Here is a 25,118-nt window from a genome sequence, read left to right as displayed (position 1 = left end):
CAGGGAGAAGTTATGGGGAAGTCCTGCTTAAAACCCAGGAACATCTTCCAGAGGCATTCCAAGTCCCCTCCATCCCCCAGTACACTGCCACTTTCCTCAGCTTGCAAGTGCTACTGCAGCTGAATTGAAGGGGATTCAAAGAAGGTGAAGGGATTGGAGTTGACTCTACGTGCCCAGACTTCAAGGGAAGAGGGTCCCTGAGAAGAGGAGAGTGCCCCTGCTCAGTGAGCAGCCTTTCTCTGGGATCCACCCACAAAGGAATGTGCCTTTCAGACCTCATCACCTGTACATAATATACTCTCAGGACTAGCAGGTAAGAAAAGCTGGAGGGTTACTATTATAGACTAGTGTATAACCAAATGTGCTTATAATCTTCCAAAGTTTTAATGCTTTGGACAGCACTTGGAGTAAGATAGACTGATGTTTGAGTCCCACGTTTATCCTCTATGAGCTTTGTGACCTCAGGCAAATTACTGAACCTCACTTTTGTCCTTATTTTCTCTTCTGTAAAATGGAGAATAATAGAGATCTCATAAGGTTACTTAGATGCACAAAATAATAACATATATTCTCTGGCATATGAGAAGGTCAGTAAATTTTATTCAACTTATTATATCAAAAGGATAGTGTCTCCAAAAATATTTCCTATACAACAGAAATAGTTCCTAACCTTAAATAGTTTTTAAATCCTTAAGGCTGAAATTTAAACTTGACACTTTATTGGTCAAATGGTAGGAATACAGGCGACAATGACTTCAGACTTTAGAACCCGACCAATTAAGAGAATTTTTCATCAGTATAAATACTGATAAAAAAAAAAATAGGGGCACCAGAAGAATCAAAGCTGGTTGAGGAGGGAGAGGAGATGGTAACAGAAGCTTTTGTGACACTGTTTGTAAAATGCTGCTAGCACAATGACAACCAAAGGAAATCCAATAGTAACATCATGAAACAACAATAGCATCATTAATCTCCTTCTCTTTCCATTTCTGCTATCAAAGCTAGGCATTTTGCTTAAGGTAATAACAGATCATTTATGGATTTTAACTTCTTGGTACTAAGTGTAGTTCCTGAGTAATGCAAACATAATTGTTTGAAAGGCAAACATATATTCATTTACCAGTAATCCTGAATTCACTAAAAAAGAATCTGCCTGCTAATATTAACACCTTTGGGAATCAAACAACTACTTTTAACACTTATATAAGTCAACTCCTAGAAGTACTATTTATCAGTATTTAGACTCCAGCCATAGCAAATATAGCGGCTAAAATATTTCCAATCAAATATATTTTCTGTAATAATAAATGATTAAGAGTCAGATCTAAAAATCAAGCATTGTACATGTACATTCACAAAATAAATAAAATGTGACAGCAAAAACGAGTATTTTGAAAAGTATATATATCTTGAAAACGATCCAAATTCAAATATCACTCTTTACAAGTTCAGCTCAATATCAAGAAATACCACATCAAAAGAGTCTAATTTTGGGAAGTTTTCACGTGAGGGGAAACAGGGTTGGTCTGAAAAGAAGCTTGGATGCATTTTTCACTGTAGTGTTCACTGCTGCCAACATGATAGCAACATGTTGGAATTTAAGAAGAAGAATAACACAGAAAGAGAACATGAGGACAAATGCATCTAAGGGTTTCTTCAAACCAATACAATGTCACCAGCAGCTATTTTCTCTCAGGACACAGGGGGATAGACATACTCTCAACCTAGATACGGAAAGAGAAGTACCTAATGATGGAGTTTATTGCTTTAAACTCCTGTATTCACATATGCTTATCCCTAGGGGATGAATGACTCCTCTCGGAGGGACCCCTTCTCTCATTAAGAAGCTTGTGCTTTATTCATGAAAATCAGTATCTGCCAAAAGAGCCCTAAATTACACTGTGTGATACCTCCAGCTGGAGTATACACTAGTAGATGGGAGGAAAGAGCACCTCTGGGAGATTTGGGGCAGCCCATTCAGAATATGCCAACCTCAAATATCCATTGAATACCTAGTCTCTAAAAGGTGACTCTGAGTTGTAGGGAGCAAGGAGCAGAGAGCACCCACTGTCTGCAGGAACATGGGAACGAGTAGTCAATGGATTCTTTCTCTTGCAAATTGTATAATCAAAGAGAATTTCTAGGTACTTTGTTAAGTGGGCTGAAAAAGTATATCTTAGTCCAAGTGCAAGAGATTATTTCAATAGTCACTTCTGCAAGAAAAACAATGCTAACAGTCACCATTTATTAAGCTTCGGCCATTTTAGTTCCTGAGAGTATCATTACACCATGTAAATTAAATTTTGGTACTTCTTCAGAAGTTCATGGGTTTTGGGGGGGGCAGCTAAGGTGTTGTTGGTTGAATTTCAGGCAAGACAACTAGAAAAGCCTGAGATAAATTCCTTATTTCCACCGAGGATAAGGCAAAAGCTCTAGATTAGCTTTTCAGAAGCTTCTGAGCAAAGCAGAGGCATGCCATCAGAGGCTCTCCAACAGTAAGGCTTGGACTTTCACTCTGAGCTCTTTATCCTATGGCTAATCTAAAGACTTCTGACTATTCTATCTGTCCCATGTGATTTTATCCTGAAAATCACATGCTACTGTTGGACCAGGAGGGGCTTCAGAGACTATTTGTAGCAGACATCCTTGCAGGAACAGGGGACAGCTTTGATCAAGACTCTGCTTTTACCCAGCATCTCACTGCCTGATTTGCAAATCTGAGGGATGTGCCATCTTTGGGTAATAAGCACTGCTTTTTCTCTATTTGCAGTAGGTAGGACACCGTGCTAGGTGCTGGGAAGGGAAGAAACTTCCGAAGCACACCCGTGAAATTCTGTATCTGGGAGGCTGGTCGTGCTGCTCCACCTTGGATCCAACAATCCCTTCCTCCAGGTCTCAGTCTCTATCTGTCCTAATCTACCACCATGATCCATTTGACTCACAAGCCTAGAGAATCAACTTTGATCTCTGCATGGAACTGCTCTAATATAATCTCTGGTAGAATTTAGTAGACCTGCAATACCTTTAGGATGTCATGTTTTATACCATCTAAAAGGATTTGTGTTTTTCTTATTCTTAAGTTTAAAAAGGACTTTGGGATACCTGGGTGGCTTGGTTGGTTAAGCGTCTCAGCCTTTGCCTCAGGTCATGATCCCAGGACTGTGGGATCAGCCTCACTAGGCTCCCTGCTCAGCAGAAAATCTGTTTCTCCCTCTGCCCCCTCCCTGCTAATGCTCACTCTTTCTGTCTCTCTCTCATGCTCCTCTCTCACAAATAAATAAAATCTTAAAATTTTTTAAATAATTTTAAAAAAGTAAAAGGGACTTTGAAAAGCAATGTTTAACCTCTCTACTAAAGGGAAACTGAGACCTAGGTATAGGGTGACGTGCTATGGTTGTCAGATCACTGGAAACTGCGAACCCTATTCTAGGGCCCTCTCCATTCAGAAACTAGTAAACCAAATGATTCCTCAAGATCTGGCATAAACAATAAGATGAACTAGGGGCACCTGGATGGCTCAGTGGGTTAAGCCTCTGCCTTCAGCTAAGGTCATGATCTCAGGGTCCTGGGATCGAGCCCCGCATTGGGCTCTCTGCTCAGTGGGGAGCCTGCTTCCCCCCACCTCTCTGGCTGTCTCTCTGCCTACTTGTGATCTCTCTCTCTCTCTCTGTCAAATAAATAAATAAAATCTTTTAAAAAACAGATGAACAGGATATCGTGAGGAAAATAGCAGCTAAAAGCCCCTGTTTCTAACATGAGGGCTTTAATTTAGAAATTAGAGTGCTCACTACCATCTCTATAGAGTACTGACCTCTCCTTTTTTCCTACTTTCCAAATACCATGTAAATGTCACTCCTTGGCAGACTCTTCCCTAAACCCCTCGGAGAAAGGACAACCTGTTCAATGTGGCTCACAGCTTCCCTCTGGAAGAAAGAGGTAGTGATGTTGAGTTAACAACAGATGACCCCACAGTGATGAATTCATTGTTAAAATGTGTGATGGGTCACAGAGGCCATGACTAAGCAAAGGGGATTGTTGAGTTGTTAACCTATTAACCAGGGAAGAAACTGATCAGAATGAATCTTTTCTAAATCCTTTCTCTCGGACTCTCTCTTTTTCCAAAAACTGCATGGGCCCAGATTACTTAGAAAATGTCCTCCCATGCAGTAGAGATCATGTTGAAGGAAAAAAAAAGAAAGTCATTTAGGAAGTTAGAAACTATAGTGGGTGCTGACAGTCATCCTCTGAAAAGGAAAAATAGTTGGATGTGGGGCTGAGACAGTGATGGGAGGGGAACACACTGGGAAGATCTGAGGGACTGCCACCTTTGCTAAGTGAGGGTAAACCAGGAGGAGGAGCTCTGGACTTAGAAACAAATTAATCTCAAACATATCCAAATGAATGATAACTTCTATTCAGAGATATCATTGTGCATTATTCCTCATAAAAGGCAAAACCAAAATAATGGACATATTGTTTATCTTAAATTCTCTAGATGGTAGGTTTTATGAGTCTCCTAGAATAATTCATTCAGTTTATATTTACTGAGCACCTACTATATTCCAGGCCCTGGACTAGTAGAAAATACATAGATGAATGAGACAAAATCCCCACCTTCAGGGATCTAGTAACCTAACATGGAGACAATTTTTTTTTTAAGATTTATTTATTTTAGAGCAAGTGAGAATGAGTGAGTGAGTGAGTTTGGGGGAGTGGAGTAGAGGGAGAGCAAGAGAGAGAATTTCAAGGAGACTCCCTGTTGAGCACAGAGCCCCTGACCTGGGGTTCTATCCCACAACCCCAAGACCATGACCCAAGCCAAAATCAGGAGACAAATGATCAACAAAGTGCACCACCCAGACACCCCAATGTGGAGACAAACTTAGCAAACTAGCCACTGCTATAAAATAAACTACAGGCTATGACAGAGGAACAAAGGACAATGAGAAACAGGAAGGAGCAAGTGTCTAGTTCCCTCTGAGAGTGACAAGCTTAGCAGAGGAAGAAATGTCTGAACTGAGTTTTGTAAAATGAATAAGCAGTCAATAGGCAGAAGAGTGTGTGCTGGGCACCTGGGTGGCTCAGTGGGTTAAGCTGCTGCCTTCGGCTCAGGTCATGATCTCAGGGTTCTGGGATCGAGTCCGCATCCGGCTCTCTGCTCAGCGAGGAGCCTGCTTCTCTCTCTCTCTCTCTCTCTCTCAATCTCTCTGCCTGCCTCTCCATCTACTTGTGATCTCTCTGTCAAATAAGTAAATAAAATCTTTAAAAAAAAAAAAAAAGAAGAGTGTGTGCTGCATGCGAGAAGGCATGAGGCTTCTAGACAATGTACAAGAGCAGACAGACATCACGTAATGGTTCACTTTTATGACTCCACCTGACAAGGCTACAGTGCCCAGTTTTTTGATCAAACACTGGTCTAGATGTGGCTGTGGAGGTAGTTTGTAGATATGGTTAATATCACAATCAGCTGACCTTACATAAGGAGAATACTCCTGTGAGTGGCCTTCCTCCAATCAGGTGAAGACCGGAGGACCAAAAACTGAGGTTTCCTAGAGAAGAAATTCAGTCTCAGTACCGGAACATAGAACCTACCAGCCTGCTCTACAGATTTCAGACTTGCTAGCCTCCCAATAAGATGAACCAGTTCCTTAAAATGAATCTATGAACATATATCCTATTGATTCTATTTCCCTGGAAGACCCTCATGGATATATGGATATGTATTGGTGCATGATAGGTCTAAGCTAGAAGAGGAAAGACACTGTGGCAGAGGTACAGAGAGTGGTGGCAGAAAGAACCATAGGTGACATTAGCATCATTATGAAGTTTATGCATCACGCTCAGTAATTAGGATTTTATCCCATAAATGAACAGTGACCACTGAAGGTTTATAGGAAGGACTGCCAAGCCTATTAGAAAAATTCCATGGGACCCCCTCAAATAGAGGAATCACCTCATAGAACACTGTGCCAGTCTGGACCCTAGAATTTAGCCTATCACTAATTTTCTTTATATATATTAGTGTTTTCTTTACTTATTTGAGAGAGAGAGAGAGAGAGAGAGCACAAGCATGTGCAGGGGTAAAGGAAGAAGCTGACACACTGCTGAGTAGAGAGCCCATTGCAGGGCTAGATTCCAGGACCCTGGGATCATGACCTGAGCCAAAGGCAGATGCTTAACCAACTGAGCCACCCAGGCACCCCTGGCCTATCACTTTTTTTTTTTTTTTTTTTTTTTTTTTACTGAACATATTATCTTTATTTTTTTTTTAATTTTTTAAATTTATTTTCAGCGTAACAGTATTCCTTGTTTTTGCACCACACCCAGGGCTCCATGCAATCCGTGCCCTCTCCAATACCTACCACCAGGCTCACCCAACCGCCCCCCCCCCTCCCCTTCAAATCCCTCAGATTGTTTTTGAGAGTCCATAGTCTCTCATGGTTCACCTCCCCTTCCAGTTTCCCTCAACTGCCTTCTCCTCTCCATCTCCCCTTGTCCTCCATGTTATTTGTTATGTTCCCTTCTTTCTGTCTATTCACTTCACTGAACTTCACTTTGTTTTCACGTATCCGTGTGTGACGTGAGGTAGATGAGTGATCCAGGTTATGCTGGTCACCCACCCCTATCCGGGGCCTCAGTGAAGCCCATGAACAGGGATAAGACTCTGCCTGTCACCTGTTTCCCCCAGCCCATCAGTACTGCAATTGTCACCATCCTGAGTGACACCCTTGGAAATTCATGACCATGTCACACTTGGCAGCTGAATCAACGGGCACCTTTTATTTATTTATGAACTGAGCACTGGGGAGAACTGAGGCTCTGTCTCCAGATCGATGGGGCTGATGGTTTTGAGAGAGCAGCATATTTATTCAAAACCATCCTCAGCTGTGTGAGACCTTTACACATTTGTAAGTAAATAGAGTGGGATTATCCATGCTTCTTGGGCAGGCCCCCATTCATTGCCTTCCCTAAAGGCTGTAGGCGACCCGAAAGTGAGAAGGTTCCAGCCAGTCAGAAGGGCAGCATTCATCACCAGGTGATTTGTTTACTGACATTCACCTAAAGGATTCCAGGCTGCACTGTAGAAGAATCACTAATCTGCCAGAAAAAAACATGGCCCCGTTTCTACTCATGCTCTGGAGACAATCCCCGGTAGGCAGCACCCTGAGGCAGGGAGGGAATTCAATACTTACCCCAGAGAACAGTATCACAGAGGGCCACTCTGGCTCGACTTCATGCTGTCAACCCAGCATGCACAGCACTGCACGCTCCCAACCCAGAGAACACACAAAATCCTAAGAGCTTCTCCTTGATTCCCAAGAGCTGACCAAGTCTCCACAATGCTTTTCTTCACTCCCAGCCTCCTTCAAGAGGCAATGCCAAGCTAACTGGATTTAGAAGCATGAAATATGAGGAACCCAGCTTAAAATCAGATTCTGATGCCAGGAAATTTTCAAAATGCTTTTCGCCTGGGCTTTTCTTCACTTAATCTCCTAAAAGAAGGCTGGTATAGTTTTCTAAGGATTAGGTAATCTAGCAAAAATCCAAACTATTTTTTCAGACTGTCCTAGATGCAAGGAATGATTGAAAAGGAGTATTTGAAGAAGTTGGCCTAATACTGAAAGGGGTCACAGGGTGACAAAGGTGTCCCCCAAAGGTTCAGATAACTTCTGTTTTCACCAATGGACATTCAGCAACTCAAATGACTGGAAAGAGAGGTGGTCTAGAGCACACAGTGAGCTTCATACTGGAGAAATTTCTGCAGAGATCCAGTCTGTGGTTAAATATTTGAAATTTTGCTCTTGTTGAGCAAAGAGCAAACCCTGACTCAGGTCCTTTGATAAAGGATGCCCAGAACCCCTGTATGACCCTGAGCACATTGTAAAGCAGCAGTCAGACCCAAAGCCTTCAGCATTTCAAAGAGAAGAGAAATGTGAGGTGGCAGCATGGAAATATGCAGACTCTGCCTCTTGCTTTTCAAAGCCCAAGACTTATAGCCGGTGTTTCTGTCCGAGACCTCCTTGTGGGAGAATTGCTGGCCATTTTGTTTTAATGACATTTTGCATACTCTTTGTTAGTGTAAACTAAAAGCAGCACATGAGTGATGCTAGGTGATGGTTGACAAGCATTATGCTGGCTCTCAGTACTTTGTCTTGGAGACGTCATTCTCTCTTCTGGTCTAACCTTTACTGCTCCACTATTGATCTTTTCCCAGACACAGTTCCTGCTTTGACCACAAGCTCAGAGAATACAAAAGCATAATTGATACAGACACTCCCTTTGCCTGGAAAGAAGAAGGACCCCTGTCCTTCATCAGCCAATTGCTCCTCCACTCAATAAGCTATTTCTATGGCACTTATTTTTAAGTGCCTGTGGTCAGAGGTTGTCAAATAAATCTAAGTGCACAGATGACATAATCTGCATATTTACAAAACCTTTTTAAGACCACACAAAAAATCTGCCAAAGTATACTATGTTTTGAAAGTGGATCGCTAACAATGCAAATGTTAAGGCATTTTTTGTAAGCATAATTAACTGAAGGACCCTCTCTAAGATGCATGTGAGACATGGATATCTGAGGTTTACTTTTTTTTTTTAATTATAGAAAGAAACTTAAACTTATTATTATAAAGTTTCCATATTGTGGCATTCTCAGAGAAGAGTTAATATTACTTAAAGTTGCTTATGACTCCTGCAAAGATGAGGCCAAATCAGTTAATTCAACAAGAAAATAATTTCAGAAATGATAAGCTGCCATCCCATCTTAAAATCACCATTGTACCAAAGACTAAGCAGGTGCAAATCTGCACCAAGGCAACCTTCATCCTCACCAAGGCCTTGATCCACTTAACCAAAGCTGTTGGTCATACTTTATTCATTGGAGACAGAGGAGTTGTGTCAAGAGATTCTTTGAAGAGAAAAGCATTAGAAGAGGAAATTTTGGGGTTAATACCTAGTAGTGCAATCGCTGTGTCATAGGGTAACTCTATTTTTAATGTTTTGAGGAAACTCCATACTGTTTTCCAGAGTGGCTGTACCAGCTTGCATTCCCACCAACAGTGTAAGAGCGTTCCCCTTTCTCCACAACCTCACCAACACTTATTGTTTCCTGTCTTGTTAATTTTGGCCAATCTAACTAGTGTAAGGTGGTATCTCATTGTGGTTTTGACTTTATATTTCCCTGATGGCCAGTGACATTGATGTAGTAAAATGGAGGCACATGCACCCCAGTGTTCATAGTAGCAATGTCCACAATAGCCAAGCTGTGGAAGGAGCCACAATGCCCTTCAACAGATGAATGGATAAAGATGGGGTACATACATACAACAGAATATTACTCAGCCATCAGAAAGGATGAATACCCATCATTTGCATCAACATGGATGGAGCTGGAGGGGTATATGTTAAGTGAAATTAGTCAAGCAGAGAAAGACAATTATCATATGGTTTCACTCACATGTGGAACACAAGGAATAGAGGACCAGAGGGGAAGGGAAGGAAAACTGAATGGGAAGAAATCAGAGAGGGAGACAAACTATGGGAAACTCTGGACTCCAGGAAACAAACTGAGAGTTACAGAAGGGAGGGGGCTAGGGTAACTGGGTGCTGGGTATTAACGAGGGTAACTGTTGGGATAAGCACTGGGTTTTATATGCAACTAATGAATCACTGAACACTACAACAAAAAATTATGATGTACTATATGTTGGATAACTGAACATAATAAAAGAAAAGAAAATTTTTAAGAGGGTAAACTCTAAGAAAGGGGCAACAGTGGCTGAAGGAGACACTTACCTGAAACCCATTTCTCGTCTGTTGTTGCTGAAATCTAGACGGCTGGGACCTGACCTAACATGGTGACACTTGTCACACTGGGAGCAGCTGTGCCCCGGAGCAACAAGGTGGAGAGGCCTAGAAATGGTTGTATCTGACCAAGACACATAGACTCTGGATTGCACAGCAATTAGGTCTTGTCTCCCACTTGGTAATCACTGCTACTGCTATGAGTTCCTCAGGGAGGATGGCTAAAATACAAGTGACGGAGAGAATTTAGGGGCAATTTTATTGAATATCTGCTAAGCATCTGTTGAGCAGTCTACATAAGGAAGATGCTGAGAGAATAATACACCACCCTATGCTTGGGGAGCTCCCAATCTACAAAGAAAGGCAAATAAATGTGTGACCAATTGTACAGAGACAGCAAAATATGACAGCATTGCCTGGGTGGAACATAATGGGAATGGTAGACAATAAATATGGAAAGAGAGTTTCAAGACAGATGACACTGGCATGAGTTGATAAGTTAACCTTTAATTTTTCTGAAGCAGGGAACCACTGGATAGTTCAAATACAGAATGAGAGCTCTGCATTTATGTATGATTGTTCTGACAGCACCTGCAAAGTTTTGATATAAGGAGTGGGTATTTCACAGAAGAAGGGTTGGTAAGAAGCTATGGATAACACAGTAGACAAGGGAAAGATGATGAGTAGTGCAGTGAAAGTGAGAAAGGAGAAAAGACATGGGTTCCAGAATCTTTAAGGAGAAAGGTAATTCACAAGAATTTGGTGAGTGACTGTAGGTCATCCGTGAAGGAAAAAAATGATGACATTTATGTTTCTAGCCAGGGGGGACAGTGGAGAATGCTATTGAGAGGGGGGCAGCAGGAGGACAGAGAAGAGCAGGCCCAATAAAGATGATGCTACCTCACATAAAAGTGACTTAGGATAACCAGGGGGAGGTATCCAGCAGGCAATTAGGTCAAGGAAATAAAACTTGGGAAGACAGTCTATTTTGAAGATCAGGATTTTGGAGCTCTCAACCTACAGGCATTATTTGAAACTGAAAAATCAAGCAATACTAAGTATACATAGCTTTGCTTAACGGCAAAAACTGGGCCAGGGGCTCAAGCCCTATTCTTCTCTTTACCTCTACTATAAAAACAAAAAGAATATACCTCCCCCCATGGTATGTAGAACAATATTCCCCACAAAGATATCCAAGTTCTAATCCCCAGAACCTGTGTTAGATTATATGGCAAAGATGAAACAACTGACCTTAAAATAGAGATTATCCTGTGTTATTTGGATGAGCTCACATACTCATAGTGGTCCTTTTAAGTAGAAGACAGAGCTAGAAGAGAAGGTCAGAACCAGAAAAAAAGAAGTGTGAGAACTCAACCCAATCGTGATGGCTTGAAAATGAAGGGGCCAAGAGCCAAGAAATGCAAGTGGCCTCTAGAAGCTGGAAAAGGCAAGAAAATGAATTCTACCTTAGATGCTCCAGAAGAAACTCAGTCCTACCAACATCTTGACTTTAGCCCATTTAGTACTGCTGACATCCAGAACTATAACTCTCTCTCATTTTTCCTTTGTAGGCCTTACCTCCTTTCCACATCTCTTTCTGTCTCCACCTTCAGTGCTCCCCTCCACCTGACCAACTTCCAGGAGGAAGCCGCCAAGCCACCACCATTTGGGGACACTTCTGAGAGGAACAGAAACTTGCCTAGAAAGATCTCTCTTAGGAGCACCTCTTGGGAGCCAGCAATGGCAGGGAATCTTGCTGAGAGAGTGTGCAGCCTGGCCATGTACCTACCCAGACTGAAGGTGCTGTCAGGACCAATACCTGGGAGGGAGTGAAGATAGCAGGATTGACCAGAAGGCTGTGATATAAAAGCCTGAGATAGTCCTCTTGTAAACTAAGGAGCTAGGATGGCCCTCAGGGCTAACTGGATTTGGACAAAATACCAGACATTCTAAATTCTGTATCAATCATCCACTGGATGTGGGTTACTCCCCCAAAAGGGGACTAGGCAAGGCAGCTCTCTTCAGCTAAAAGTAATGGAAAAATAGGGTGAGTTGCAGCTATGAGCTCAGCTATCAGCATTCCCATGGCTGAAAAAACTGAAGACTTCAGCTCTGCAAGTGAATATCTGGATGCTGTATTCAATAGCCAACATCTCCCCCCAACATCTTGGTTGCTTTCATTCCCCTCCTTTGCACCTCTACCTCCTAGACCTAACTTAGACACTACCATCCCACTGTACCCCTTCCTCAGCCATAGGGCTCTCACCCAACCTGTAGACCCCAGATGGACATCACACTCCCCTCACCTCAAATTTTACTTGACTTGCTGTCTCTGCAAATTGTTAACCAGGGTTCCTTGCCCACCTGCACCAGCTAAGAATGCCCTAAAGGATTTCCTTTGCTTCTTCAACCCTGACATCTTCTAATCTTCATCTGCTCAACCTACCTCCTTAACATACACACACATATACACATAGACACACATGGCAATACATTGGTCAGACCATAAAGCATAAGGCTAACCATGCCAATATAGGGTTTTCTGGGTTTTAGATACTTGATTGATGCATAGGAAAAAGAAATGGTGGTGGATTTAATCCCCAAATGAGGGGAATGAACTGGGGTGACAGGTACACAAATTTCAGATACGTGATGAAATTCTCCTGCTTCCCAGAAAGTAGAGTATATAGGAAATCTGCTGTTTTTCTGACCTAGCATAGAAATCTCCAGCTGGTTTTGCTGCAGAGTGATCACAGCACTGGATGAGCAGCAAACTCTAAAACTCATCCAGCACCAGAACCAGAGCAGTTACAATATGGGACTCCTGAGTTTGCCCCTCTTCACTTCCCAGCCATGGTCCTTCCAGCTAAATTGCCTCTCAATTATATGTGACATAAACTTTCAGGTTCTTGGTTCCCTGTTTAATAGTCAGACAAATAATGGTCTTAATAGCTCGTGAAAGACCTATAAGATTTTGGAAGGAAAAGCTAATGAAATGGGAAGAGAGTAAAACAGCTCTGGCTTGCACTATCCGAAAAAAGAGCCCCACTGGCTTATAGCAGGTGACCCTTGATTTTTGTTTTATCTTTCTTACGTTTTCATTTCGTTGGTTATAGCCACGGGGGTGACAGAGCAGAGAATACCACTTAGTGAGCTGTTATTGGTCTGAATCGGTCTTCCTGCTTTGTGGAAAGAAATTGCAGGAAGCATTTTTAGATATTGATATCTGTTTGTCAGAGAAAGTACAGTCATTCATAGAGGGTTTGACAGGTCAATTTTGCAGAGAGAATCAACCACCTGGAATCTTCACTTTCTTATTTTCAAACATTGGCTTCACCCAGGGTTCACAAAATGGGCCCTAGAATCTCTGACCCTCATGTTCGCCCCCCACCCCTGCCCCAAATTTGGGGGTAATAGTCCCATTTGATTTTGATCTGTTAATCACTCATTCTCCAGTTTATTTCATTTGTAAATGGGAACTTAGCTGATTTCATTATTCTGCATTATTAAGCATTGTCTGTTTCCAGATGGTCCGTGGAGCAGGTCTGAGCTGAGTGTGTGTGTCATTGGGCCTTTGCTAATCTATCACTGGGGGCACATGTTCTGCAGGCTTCACTTTCAATAACTGGTCTGTGTTTTTCCAAATGGATTTACATTTTTATGTTCGACTGATGACTTCTCTAGAGACACATAACACGAACGTCTGGCTCACTATTATTACATGTACAAGTCATAAAGCTATGTAATAAGACTCATAAAAACATGCAAATGGTACTTTTCCAGGGAGGAAAAGAACATGATCACCCCTAAAATCAGAAGCTTTGCAAAGCTGATCATTCCACTGGGAAATGACAGGAAGGAAGAGAAAACTTCCTCTGGGATGTCCATTCATAGATAGGATAGATAGATAGATAGATAGATAGATAGATAGATAGATGGATGGATGACAGGCTGGTCAGCCCAACAAATGCAGATTTTTGTGTGGCTGGGGAGCCAGCTCTAGAGGTTAGGAGAAGAGTGTCCCAGCTCTGTCCTGCTCTCAGCTGAAATGTGTTCTCCCTGCTCCCTGCTATGAACCCCCATCATTCACACTCTCCAGTCCTGGAAACTCAATCTTGAGGCCTATCTCCTCATTTAAAATTCTTTCTTTCATTCAGTGGTCCCTCTCCACTGGAGCCCTCTCACTCAACACAGTTAGCTCTTGGTTTTATATTCAGCCTGTGGTTTTTCTTCTATAGGAGGTTCATGACTTTCTCCTCAAAAAAGATTTCAAGCTCTTCAAGAATATATACTTCTTCTCATTCACTTCCTCCTCCAACATGCTCTACTTACTCTGGAGTTCATCCAACAGTCGCCACAATCAGTAGACACTAAATAAAAGTGCACATGTTAGGTATTCAAAGCATGTTCACAAATGGGTTCTCAGCATCTCTTCGTGCTTACCTTCAATCCATTCTCCATCCTGCAGACACAGTGGATTTTTCTAATGTGGATCTGATTACATCACCCACCAGCTTAATAACCTACCTGACAAGTTCTCTGGAGTCCTGCCAAGTCCTACTGCCCTCTGCCACAGCTCACCTTATATCCCTGCCTCAGCTCTCCTTGCTCCAAACACACAAACAGCTACTTTCTATTCTTCACACACAAGGATTTCCCTTGCTTCAGACACCTCAGTCAGGCTATTTCTCTGTGTAAAGTGCTATTCCCCCTTCTTTGATAGTTAACATCTACAAAGTGATTTACTTATCATTCACTTCTCAATTAGTAAGCATTCCTTCTCTCTGGAAGTCTTTCCTGATCCTGTAAATTCACATGGCACCTGATACTTCTCCCTTGTAGTATTTTCCATAGTTATAATTAATTTATGTAATTACTGAACTAATTTCTATTGACCTGTGGAAACTGTCTCATAATGACAGGGACTTTACCTCAGCTTAGAGTTTAGCATGGTTTCTGGCATGTAATAAGCACTCTATAAACATTCTTTAATAAACAAGTAAATAAACATAATATATGACACAGTTTAATTTGCTTCAGTCATCTCTACTCTCTCTCTCTCTCTCTCTTTTTTTTTTTTTTTTTGTTTGGTCCAGGCATCTTGAGTCTTTGGTAAAATATAGGTCACAAGTACCTCAAAACATTTACACTACCACACCACAGAACTTCCCCAAGGATGCCCCGATGACTCTCAGTACCTGCTTTATAACTTCCCTCAGTCACATAGTTGAGCAGCAATAGCAATACCAAAAGATCCTGAGATAAAGGACCAGTGCATGGAGAGAAACACAACACTGCTGAAAAATCTGTCCTTCCTGAAATGTCCTCTCCCCTCAGCTTCCATGCTTCCATGTTCTCTGGACTCCCTTCTCCTCTCTGACCTCTCCCTCTTGGCTTCCTCCCCAGACTTATTGACCTTGGTCTGTCCTATAAATGTTAATGATCTGTTTTGGACCTATTTTTGGAGCTTTCTCTTTTTACTCTGAGTTTTAGATTTATATGTTCAGTTACTTCCTGCACACTGCCCACCCCCCAGACACCTCAGTTCATGTAAAAATTAACTTTCCCTCTTCATTCTTCACTCTCAAATAAAAACAAACTAGAAAAAAAAATCTCTTTCTTTCCTGGTTCCCCATCTCAGAGAATGATACCACGTTGGGTTTTTTGTGATTCAATCCATCCAACTCTGAATAATCCTTGACCATGTCTCAATCCCTACAACTAATTAATCACTAGGTCCAACAGCTATCACCTTCTAGATGTCTCTCAAATCTGCCCACTCCCTGCCATCACCATTGCCACTACACAGGTCAGTGTCACCATCTTCCTCCCGGACAACTATAATAGCTTCCTATCTAGTCATCCTGCCCTTTTAACTGCTTTAACTATAAGCCCATTTCCACATTGCAGCCAGCATGAAATTTCTAGAATAAAAATCTGACCATGCCATTTCCCTAATGCATCACTGATTCTCCATTGATCTCTACATTATATCCAACAGCACAGCATGGCATTCTCCTGCTGTTTCTCCCATCAGCTCCTGTGGTCCACCCCTCCTGAAGCACTTGCTTCCTTAAGATGATTTCTATCATCTCTGGGTTTTACATGCATTCCTCTCTCTGCCTGTCTGTTCCTTCTTGATCTTCAAGTGTTAATATAAATATTAACATTTCTGTAGAGATTTCCTGATTCTGCTTGGATTAGGGTAGTCATTCCTCCTCTACACACAGGAGGAACAGCAACTCAAAGCAACCAGCCACCTGCGTTACCCTAATGCTTACATTGGGATATTCATCTCTTTACTCTTTGCTTATGATCTTCGGCTCTCATACAGTCCCCTCTTCATTGCTAATTATTAACAGCTCATGTTTTGGGTTTACACCAAAGACATGATCCCTTTGCCCAAAAATCTTCAACCTGAAATTCTTCAAGATAAAGAAGTCAAGCAAAACTGACCATAGGTAAAAAGGCAAATTCAAATGACATGTGTACCTAAATGTTTATTCAGATTTAGAAGATATGAGTATAGATCTTATTCCATATGGATAGGGAGGCAAATAATAAATTGTGGATAAGACTTTGAAATGAAGACAGATGTTAAACACAATGCCCAAAGTATGTTATAGGATTCTCAATGCTATTAGACTGTGTGCAGGGCCCATGTCCACCTTGCTCATTACTGCCAGCCCCAGTGAAACAGTTGTTGAAAGAATGGGTTATAAAAATAAACACTAGATATAATTAACAAAAAACAAACTACAGAATTCATCGTTTGAAATATCTTTCTCCTCAATACCTCATTGATTATTTATGAAACAAGAAATTTCTTTGATGAAAGATGAACAAACATACTAAAGCATCTCTTACAAAGTCAACTGTGTGTATGGATTGAGCACTAGGGGTATGTAGAACTGAAGAAGGAACACCCGCAGCCTAGTAGATGAGTTCGGGGCTGGCAGTTAGAAAGCTCCACCCCCTAGGGCCTTCACATGTCTCCTATCTTTTCTGCAACTTGGTTTCCTTTCTGGAGAGCCTGGGATAGTCATACCTTGTGAGGTTGATGTGAAAGATGAAGGAAATAACAATTTTGAAACCACACATCTCAAAACAGATGCTCATAAATATCAGTTTTATTATTTATTTCATAAAACAAGATTCCTTTCCTTGGTGAACTCAGCAGTTGGCAGGAGAGATAAGCACATACATACATAATAAACTAAAAGGTCATGTGGGATGGGATCAAAGCCTCCAGGAAAGAGGAGTGAGTACGTTCATAGAGTGGGCTGTCCCAAGAGTAGGAAATAGTGTGCAGTGCTACAATGACAGCCTGCCACCTCCCAGGTACTCCTCTCCTCCTATGCACGCCAGTCTTGGCTGCCAGCCCCCACTTGGACTGATGAGCTGTTCTCCATTAATGCCGTCAACTTGTTAGGCCAAGAGTACAATATACTCCATGTGAAATCAATGAAAGCCTTTCTACTGCCCCTAGTTTTAATATATTAGTGAGTCCCCCTCTGAAATACAATTTTATCTATAGCAAGAAGGCCAAAGATGTCAAATCATTAAATACAATTCAGTGTCCCTTAACTCTTCAGGTGATTTCTTTTGAAAAGTTTATTTCCTAATTCCCCCCTTCCCTCTCTTGGCAGATTCCCTTCTAGGTCAGATTCCTGACCTTCAGTAGAATGGGAAGCACACCCTACACTCCAGATATGTGCCTCGTCTTCCATACGAGTTAGGCACTAGGCAGAAGAACAAGTTTAAGCCAAAGCTCTAGCGCCACCCCAACTGGACAGGCACCTGCAGGCCCTTGCCTTCTCTGATCCTTTAAAATGAAATGTACTCCTCATATTGAATATGCCATCCTTCCTTAGCCTTCACCCACCCAAGTGCACACCCCAAATCCACTCAATAGTTATGTATTCATCTTTTAGAACAGAACTTGTCACCTCTTCTGAGAAACTGTCTCAAACATCTTCTGAGAAATGTTCACTTTGGCTACTCTTTACTGGCCTATAGGTACAAACTAGTGATATTCACAGTAATGTCTAATATTTTGTTTTGCTGTAGAAACTCAGTCCATGCCAAAAATTCCCACCAAGACCTTCTGATTGTTTCCTATGCAGTGTCTTGCAGTGCCTCACATATGGTCTTGGATAAGTCTGCCTCCAGTGGGAACCCAGTCTCCACCACTGTTCTGGCAGAGTCTTCCATCAAGCTCCATTGCTTTTCCCCTGAAAACTGTGGTCTCCCTAGGATCTTCTCATGCACCTATGAACCCCACAACCTCCATCCTGCTCTGGAGACACTATGCTCTCCACCAGGTCTTGTTCACTACCCCTGTACCCCCATATGCCACCACTGATGTATTTGAGCAATATTCCCAAAGTATTCTCCCAGGATCAGAGTTTCACAGAATACCACATACGTGCTATAGATTTTTTTTTTTTTTTAATGCTGAATTTCATGGTTAAGTCAGTTGAGGGATTCTAAACTACTGTTTCTCAAAGTGTGGTCCTTAGACCAGCAGTATCAACATCGCTTGGTATCTTCTGAAAATGTAGAAACTTGGCCCTACCCAAGACCAGAATTTCAACAAAACCCCCAGATGAATCATAACACATTAAAGTCTGGAAAGCGCTGTTCTAAATTAAACAAAATTAAGCATGTTTCTTTATGTAAATTCCTCAGAGCCTTTAATATGCTAGTATGCATTATAAATTCCAAAAAGCATGCAAGGCTAGTGTTTTGCAGTACACATTTTGAGAAATCTTGTATTAGAACTTTACCATGCCCAATCTACTGTGGTCAGGGACTGCTTTGGAGAAAGATCGTCCCTCTGACCTTGTTGGTTACTAACATTTTGTTAGTGGCATGCTGGTAAATGTTTAATAATCACCTCTCCAGGGACAAAATGGCTCCAATCTGCTTATCAATTTCCAAGATGTAAATATCCCCACTATAACCAATATCAAGCTACCACACTAATGACACTGGTAAAAGGTGAATACAGTCAGCTCTTATAAATCATTAAGATTTGGCATTGGAACTCCACTGGTTAGGGAGCACTCCCGACGTGCTGCATGCACCCCAATGACTCATGCAAGTTTAAATGGAATATTTAGTCCATTTGTACTTCCCTCCTCCACTCACCCATTAGTGACATATACCAGACCATACTCAGAATTATCTTTCCCTCCATGACTAAGGTTTTCTTTGTAGGACCAAACCCATCATGCCCTTTTCTCATCATCCTTCTCTTGGAATGAGCTCTCCTATGAGGGTCCTCATTCTTCCATTTCTACAGTGCTCTTCCCCTTTATGTAGTATCTACTCAACCAATTTGCCAAGTGTGGTCTCCAAGTTTGCCTCTGGCTGACAAACATACACAGGGGTGGTGCTATCCCAGTACTTCGCTGGGGCCTCTATGAAGCACACATCTGGCACATTATGTTATAACTCATTGCACTTCCCCTTTCCTGGTACACCATGAGTTCCTTCAGGACAAATATTCTGTATGAAACAGCTTTATACCTCTGGTGCCAAAACCTGGCCCATGGTAGGTGCTTAAGGAGTGTGAATAAATGCAAGGCCACAGATCACGGTACAACCTGTATTCTCACCTTCTCTGCTCCTAAATTTTAGTCCTCTGCCCAGTGTTTCAGCCATAGACCACAAAAACTAATTTCTCCTGGCTACCTGGAATGTGGCTAAAGACTTTTCCCAGCAGGCTGTGCTGAAGTCAAGTGCAGCCACAGGACAGACATGGTAAAAACAGAGAAGTTCATTTCCCTTTTATCCCAACCAGTCTGAAAATGATTTCTGATTCTGGACTACTAAGTTCCTTCTTTTCTGAAACATTTAACATCTCTCTTTCTGTGGGCTTTTTAAGTTGTCTTAACTAGAAAGTTTGCATACAAAGTATTTCAGTACAGAGAACTAAGCAGAGAGAGGAAAATTACACAGCGAAAATCTTTGAAGAGAAGGACTGTGATGGTTCCTATGAAGGAATGATCTGTAGGGCTCCTTAAACTTCATGTAGCCTGACTGTCCCAGGTGTCTGAGATCAAGCCTGGTGTCTGGAGAAGGCTGGTTTGGCTAGGAGAGCTTTACAAAAAGCCAGTTTTCTATAGTGAGAACAGTGGATCTTAGCATCTGCCTCAACCCCAAGACTCCTGAATTGCCTTCTGCATCTCTAGGAGCACTCAGGCTTATAGAAAGAGCACTCAGCTGGGCCTAAATTTCTCTGCTGACAAATAGCTACATACCAAGAACTTCTATCAGATACAGAAAATGACTATATGGAAAGAGGTGGGGGATTCCTAGCTATGATATTGTGTGATTAAAAATGAAAGGAGATGGTTTATGCTGTGGGCTTATCTTTCATCCTCTGAGCCACACTTCTCAACTTCGTGGGCCATAAGGATCCCTAACTCCTATTAGAGCTATCATTCAACACATAATTGTGAGCACTTACTCTGAGTCAGACCCTTTAAACTACATTGAGATAAGTGAGAGTCAGTCTCATCCCATAGGGAGTAGAGTGGGAAGTGGCATGGCCAGGTTCACCCAATAATTAAGCAACAAGGTGGGAATAAAAATACAGGCCTCTCGATTCCCATCCCAGGGTTCTTCTCTTTCTTTACATACTGCTCTTGGGAGCTACCCCCTGTATAACTAATAATTCTTCTCAGTTTGAATCTCTGGATGTACCAATCTATGTCATTTTAGATTTTCCATAGCCTGTCTTATAACCTAAGTAGTAGGGAATCAATTTACTAAAGATATTTGCTGCTTGCAGCCTTTTAATGAAGCTGAAAGTAAAATCATATTACTATCTTTTTTCACAAGAAGGACAATTTTCACTCATATATTCATTCAACAAATACACATTAAGTACCAATCATGTGTCCAATAATATTCTTGGAAAGCAGAAGTGGGGAAGAAAATGGAATCTCTGCCTTTTGGTGCTTATACTGTAGAAGGTTAGATAGAAATAAGTAATAAAGGTAATTTAAAAGTAGGTTGTACATAATAGCCAAAGAGGATAAGCACTATGGTTTTATTTTTGTTACTTATCCCATCCCATCCTATTACCTGGCTTATTGCTTTCAAAGGAACCTTTACAAAATGCAAATCTCACCATGTTACACTTCTGATTAAAAAGCTCCTATTGTTCCCACTCTGTTCCAACTAAAGCCCATGGCTCTGACCCCTGCTTAACTCTCCAGCCGGGTCCTTATCACAGATCCCTTTACCACCTAGCTGCAAGGTATACCATGCCCATGGATACATTATGCTACTTTACATTTTTCAAAGGACCTGAAAGAAGAATATGTCACTCATTTCTCTGTCATTCATTGTACTCTGTCCCTCATGAATCCTTTGTAAAAATTTTTTTTAAATTTTATTTTTTATAAACATATATATTTTTTCCCCAGGGGTACAGGTCTGTGAATCGCCAGGTTTACACACTTCACCGCACTCACCATAGTCCTTTGTAAAATTTTAAAAAATTTTTAAAAAATGACTCAACTCCCACTTCCCTGTTGGCCCCTAAAAGGCTGGATTATGTTTTATCTTTCTATACCTTTCTATACCACCTTTCTATACCTTTCTATACCACCTTTCTATACCTAGTATATACATATACTTTCTATACATAAAACATGTCCAACACATATTTGTTGATTGGGAAAACTAACAAATGGGTAACGTGCCTAATTGATCAATCTGTGATCCAGTGTCACAACATGGAATATCTCAATTCCTAGCCAATGGGGACAAGGAGTCACCTCATTTCATAGGCTCTGTGTATTAGTTAGGTCAGGGATTGGTTAAATATGGCCGATAGGCCAAATCTGACCTAACAACTGTTTTTGTAAATTGAGTTTTATTAAAACACAGACACTTTCATGCATTTACATATTATCTATGGCAGGTTCCCTCCAAAACAGTAGAGTGGAATTAATGCAACAGAGACCACATGGCCTCTATTATTTTTACAAAAATATTTTAATTTACATAATCTTTTAAAATGCATTTTTTTACTATTTTTACATTTTATTATTTACTATCTTATATGTTTACTTTTACCATTTACATAAATATTTGCCTTCTGATTCTTTACACATACAGTTTTCCAAACTCTAATATAGGATATGCCAAACAGAGTTGCTTTTATCCAATTTCTAAAATGTGTACAATTAGCATAACTACTCCTTGGTTAGTTCAGAAACAGGTGTGGAACAGACCTGTAATCATTGGTTTTTGGGCAAATGAGTCATAGCACAGGCCAAAAGAGATCCATCAAAAGACATAGTGCTTCATGTAGCTCTTTTCTAAGGAAAGCACTCTTTTCCATTTCTGACAGGATTTATATGGTTTTATTCAACATTAGAGCTTAGTGCCTCAAATGAATAATTCTTTAAGGAGATTGTACCAGTGGGCATACAAAAATATCATGAACGGGCTTCAAAGCATTCAACCTGTATTTAATGAGTACCCATTACATAATAATCATGATGTATGATGATGATAATACTCCTTATACTAAGGCCAATATTTCCAGGTTAGCTGGAAAATAAACTCTGATATGGAGGTTAGCATACAGAAAGTATATTAGGCAATGCTTTTAGGACCAAAATCTGTGGGGGATGGAAAGAGAGTAGATTTGGGGAATGGAAGAAATTGGGCTGCAAGTCAATCACAACAAAAGCCTCAGCTGACTTCACAGGGAAATTAGAAGGCTGTATATTCTTTCAGAATTTCCACAGTTGGGGTGAGGAGGCTAGTCTTTATGCCTGTGCAATGATTGGTCAGTCCTTGGATGCATACTGCCTACGGGAAGGGATATCTTTGCAGTAGAGGGAAGTTTCTGGAAAGGGCTGACAGCTAGGCCTGAAAGCTAATGTGAAGTCCTGATAGGATAATGTAATGAGTTCAATCCTGTGTCAACAACACTCCACTATTGTGCCTCACAGATTCCCTTTATGTAAGCTCTGAGATCAGTTCTTCCAGCACTCCTGGGGGTCTTTATTCCTGGTGTAAAGTTATAAAAGAAATGATAGTGAAGGAAATTTAGAACCTCTATTGCTTTAGCTGGTCTCTAGGCCTCAACTGCTACTAATTATCTCCACCCTTCACCACCCATCCTAGATGTCCTTTACTTTCAGCTAGCACCTCTGCTATCTAGGTGGCATGACCTCCTCTCTAAGGGGTCTCACCTTTGGGTCACCATGCATGCCTTTCTTGGGCCCTGGCTGCTATATTTGTCCATTTACTATTAAAATTATACAAAGAGGCGACAAGGGAGGTCCAAGTGCAAAATGTATTTTGCCTATCCTGTTTAGGTGGCAGAAGCCCTATCTCTTCCTGATTCATCAAGCTCAAATGCCCCTGACATGATGGTAACTCCTCTCCTTGTCTGTTGGTCCCCTGTCACAAGGAGCACAAAGTACACAGATAGCAGGTGGAGGTCAATGTTCAGTGGAACTCCTGTTAAGTTCCCTGTGTTAGCTTGTCTCCTTTGGGAATCAGGAACCCAAAACCTACAGTGCCCAAAGTCATGGAAACAGGAAACCCTAATTCTCTCAAATGGTTTTCTGAGACTGATGGTGAGATGGGCCAGCTCTTCTCTTACACTTTCAGTTCTCAGACCTACATATCCTACCTGTTGGGGATACAGTAATCATATGCCACACCGACCTTACCTCATTACCACAGTTTCACCTATTTTCCTTCTGAGCACTAAGAACCACACCCCAGCCTCTATTATTTGAGATCTTATCATCCCATTGCTATTAGTGAACATAATATCTAAATTCTCCTGCTGTCACTCACTGTCTTTAGAGAAAGCAATCATGGAGTTCTGGTGCCCTTCTTTCTAGTACATCTCTTATTGCTTTGAGACATGAAGTACCCTCTGGGTCCTCCCACTAAATATAACCAGCTGGTAAGTTCTCTAGCCTTACATGGTACATAGTATTCTAGCATGCTCATTTTTCTGAGACTTTTGATCCACCATATGCCGTAGCACTTTTGGCGTTTTTACCTTACTTGATTCAAACTATGACTTTCTCCATGCTTCTAAGAGTTATCCTAAGAAAACATTAACACCATCTCCAGGGTGTCCTGCCATGTTGGTAAATCTTGAAGATTTAATGCAGAAGAGTGCATCTATATTGACAAGTCCTCCTTCGTTCAACTTTATGTTCCGTCCTCCTTGATTCAGCTACCTCAGAATCTACTCCTGTATGTATATTATTCTCCTATGGGTGTATATTCCTCCTATATTTAGTTGCAATTTCTGTTGTCCCTCTGTATATTCCTGCCCAGTTTATCCAAACTGTGGATGAAGACATTATATGAAGTCTGCCTCCAAAGAAGGAAGCAGTAACCTTGGAGAGGAGAGTCTTTTCAGCCAAGGGCAATACCTGAAGAGAGCTAATAGCTGGATGCTGTCAACCAGTAGAACTCCCAACATTTGAAGGGATACGTTCTTCAGTAGTGAAGGGGGCTGGTTCTGAGTGGTAAAATCTGATGTCCACTACAAGTGATTTTCCAACATCCTCCTCTATGACCAGATGAAAGTAAGACCTATCTCCTAGGAAATTAGTTCCTGGCAGCACCAGATCTAACAGGTATAAAACTTCCCTAAGGGGAAATTTTGCAATCAGACTATTTCAAGAGAAAGAAACTTTGGACTCCATTCTTACATCATGATGAGGAAATTGAAGCCTAGAAGACAGATTTGCCCAAACTTCACTGAAATGACACTTTGGGTTGATTACAATCTCTGTTCCAGAAATTTCCTTCAAACAGCTCATTCTCAGTTTGCCATTCTATATCCTCCATACAATCACAGAGGTGATGCAAAAATCTTGAAATAAAGGGCTCCCAAATCTCCATCTAATAAACTTCATAAACCAGGAGTGGGGAGGGATTAAGTCACCCATCAGCATGCTTCTTACCAGTGGCCAAACTACTGAAGACAAGTGTGACAGCCCAACCAGGAGTGTCAGTGCCAGCCCCTGATATGCAAAGTGCCAACTAACTGTCCTCCAGGGGAAGTCTTCCAGTAAAAGCTGGAAGGAACTAGGAAGTGGCCCTATCCAATCTCTTCATTTGACAGAGGCAAAGGACTTGTCCCAAATCACAGTGTAAATTGTAATAGACCCGAGGCAAAATAAGAGCCAGAAAAGGTTAAGTCCTTTCCTCCAGGAGTTAGCCGCAAATGCTAGAGGGAGCCCATCTAACTTCTGTAATGGGGGACAGTGGAAACAGAAGACATTTTGAAGCATAACTGCAGGAAA

This window comes from Lontra canadensis, unplaced genomic scaffold (genome assembly GCF_010015895.1).
Source record: "Lontra canadensis isolate GAN:19392208 unplaced genomic scaffold, GSC_riverotter_1.0 scaffold32, whole genome shotgun sequence".
NCBI lineage: Eukaryota > Metazoa > Chordata > Mammalia > Carnivora > Mustelidae > Lontra > Lontra canadensis.
This window is presented reverse-complemented; position numbering follows the sequence as displayed.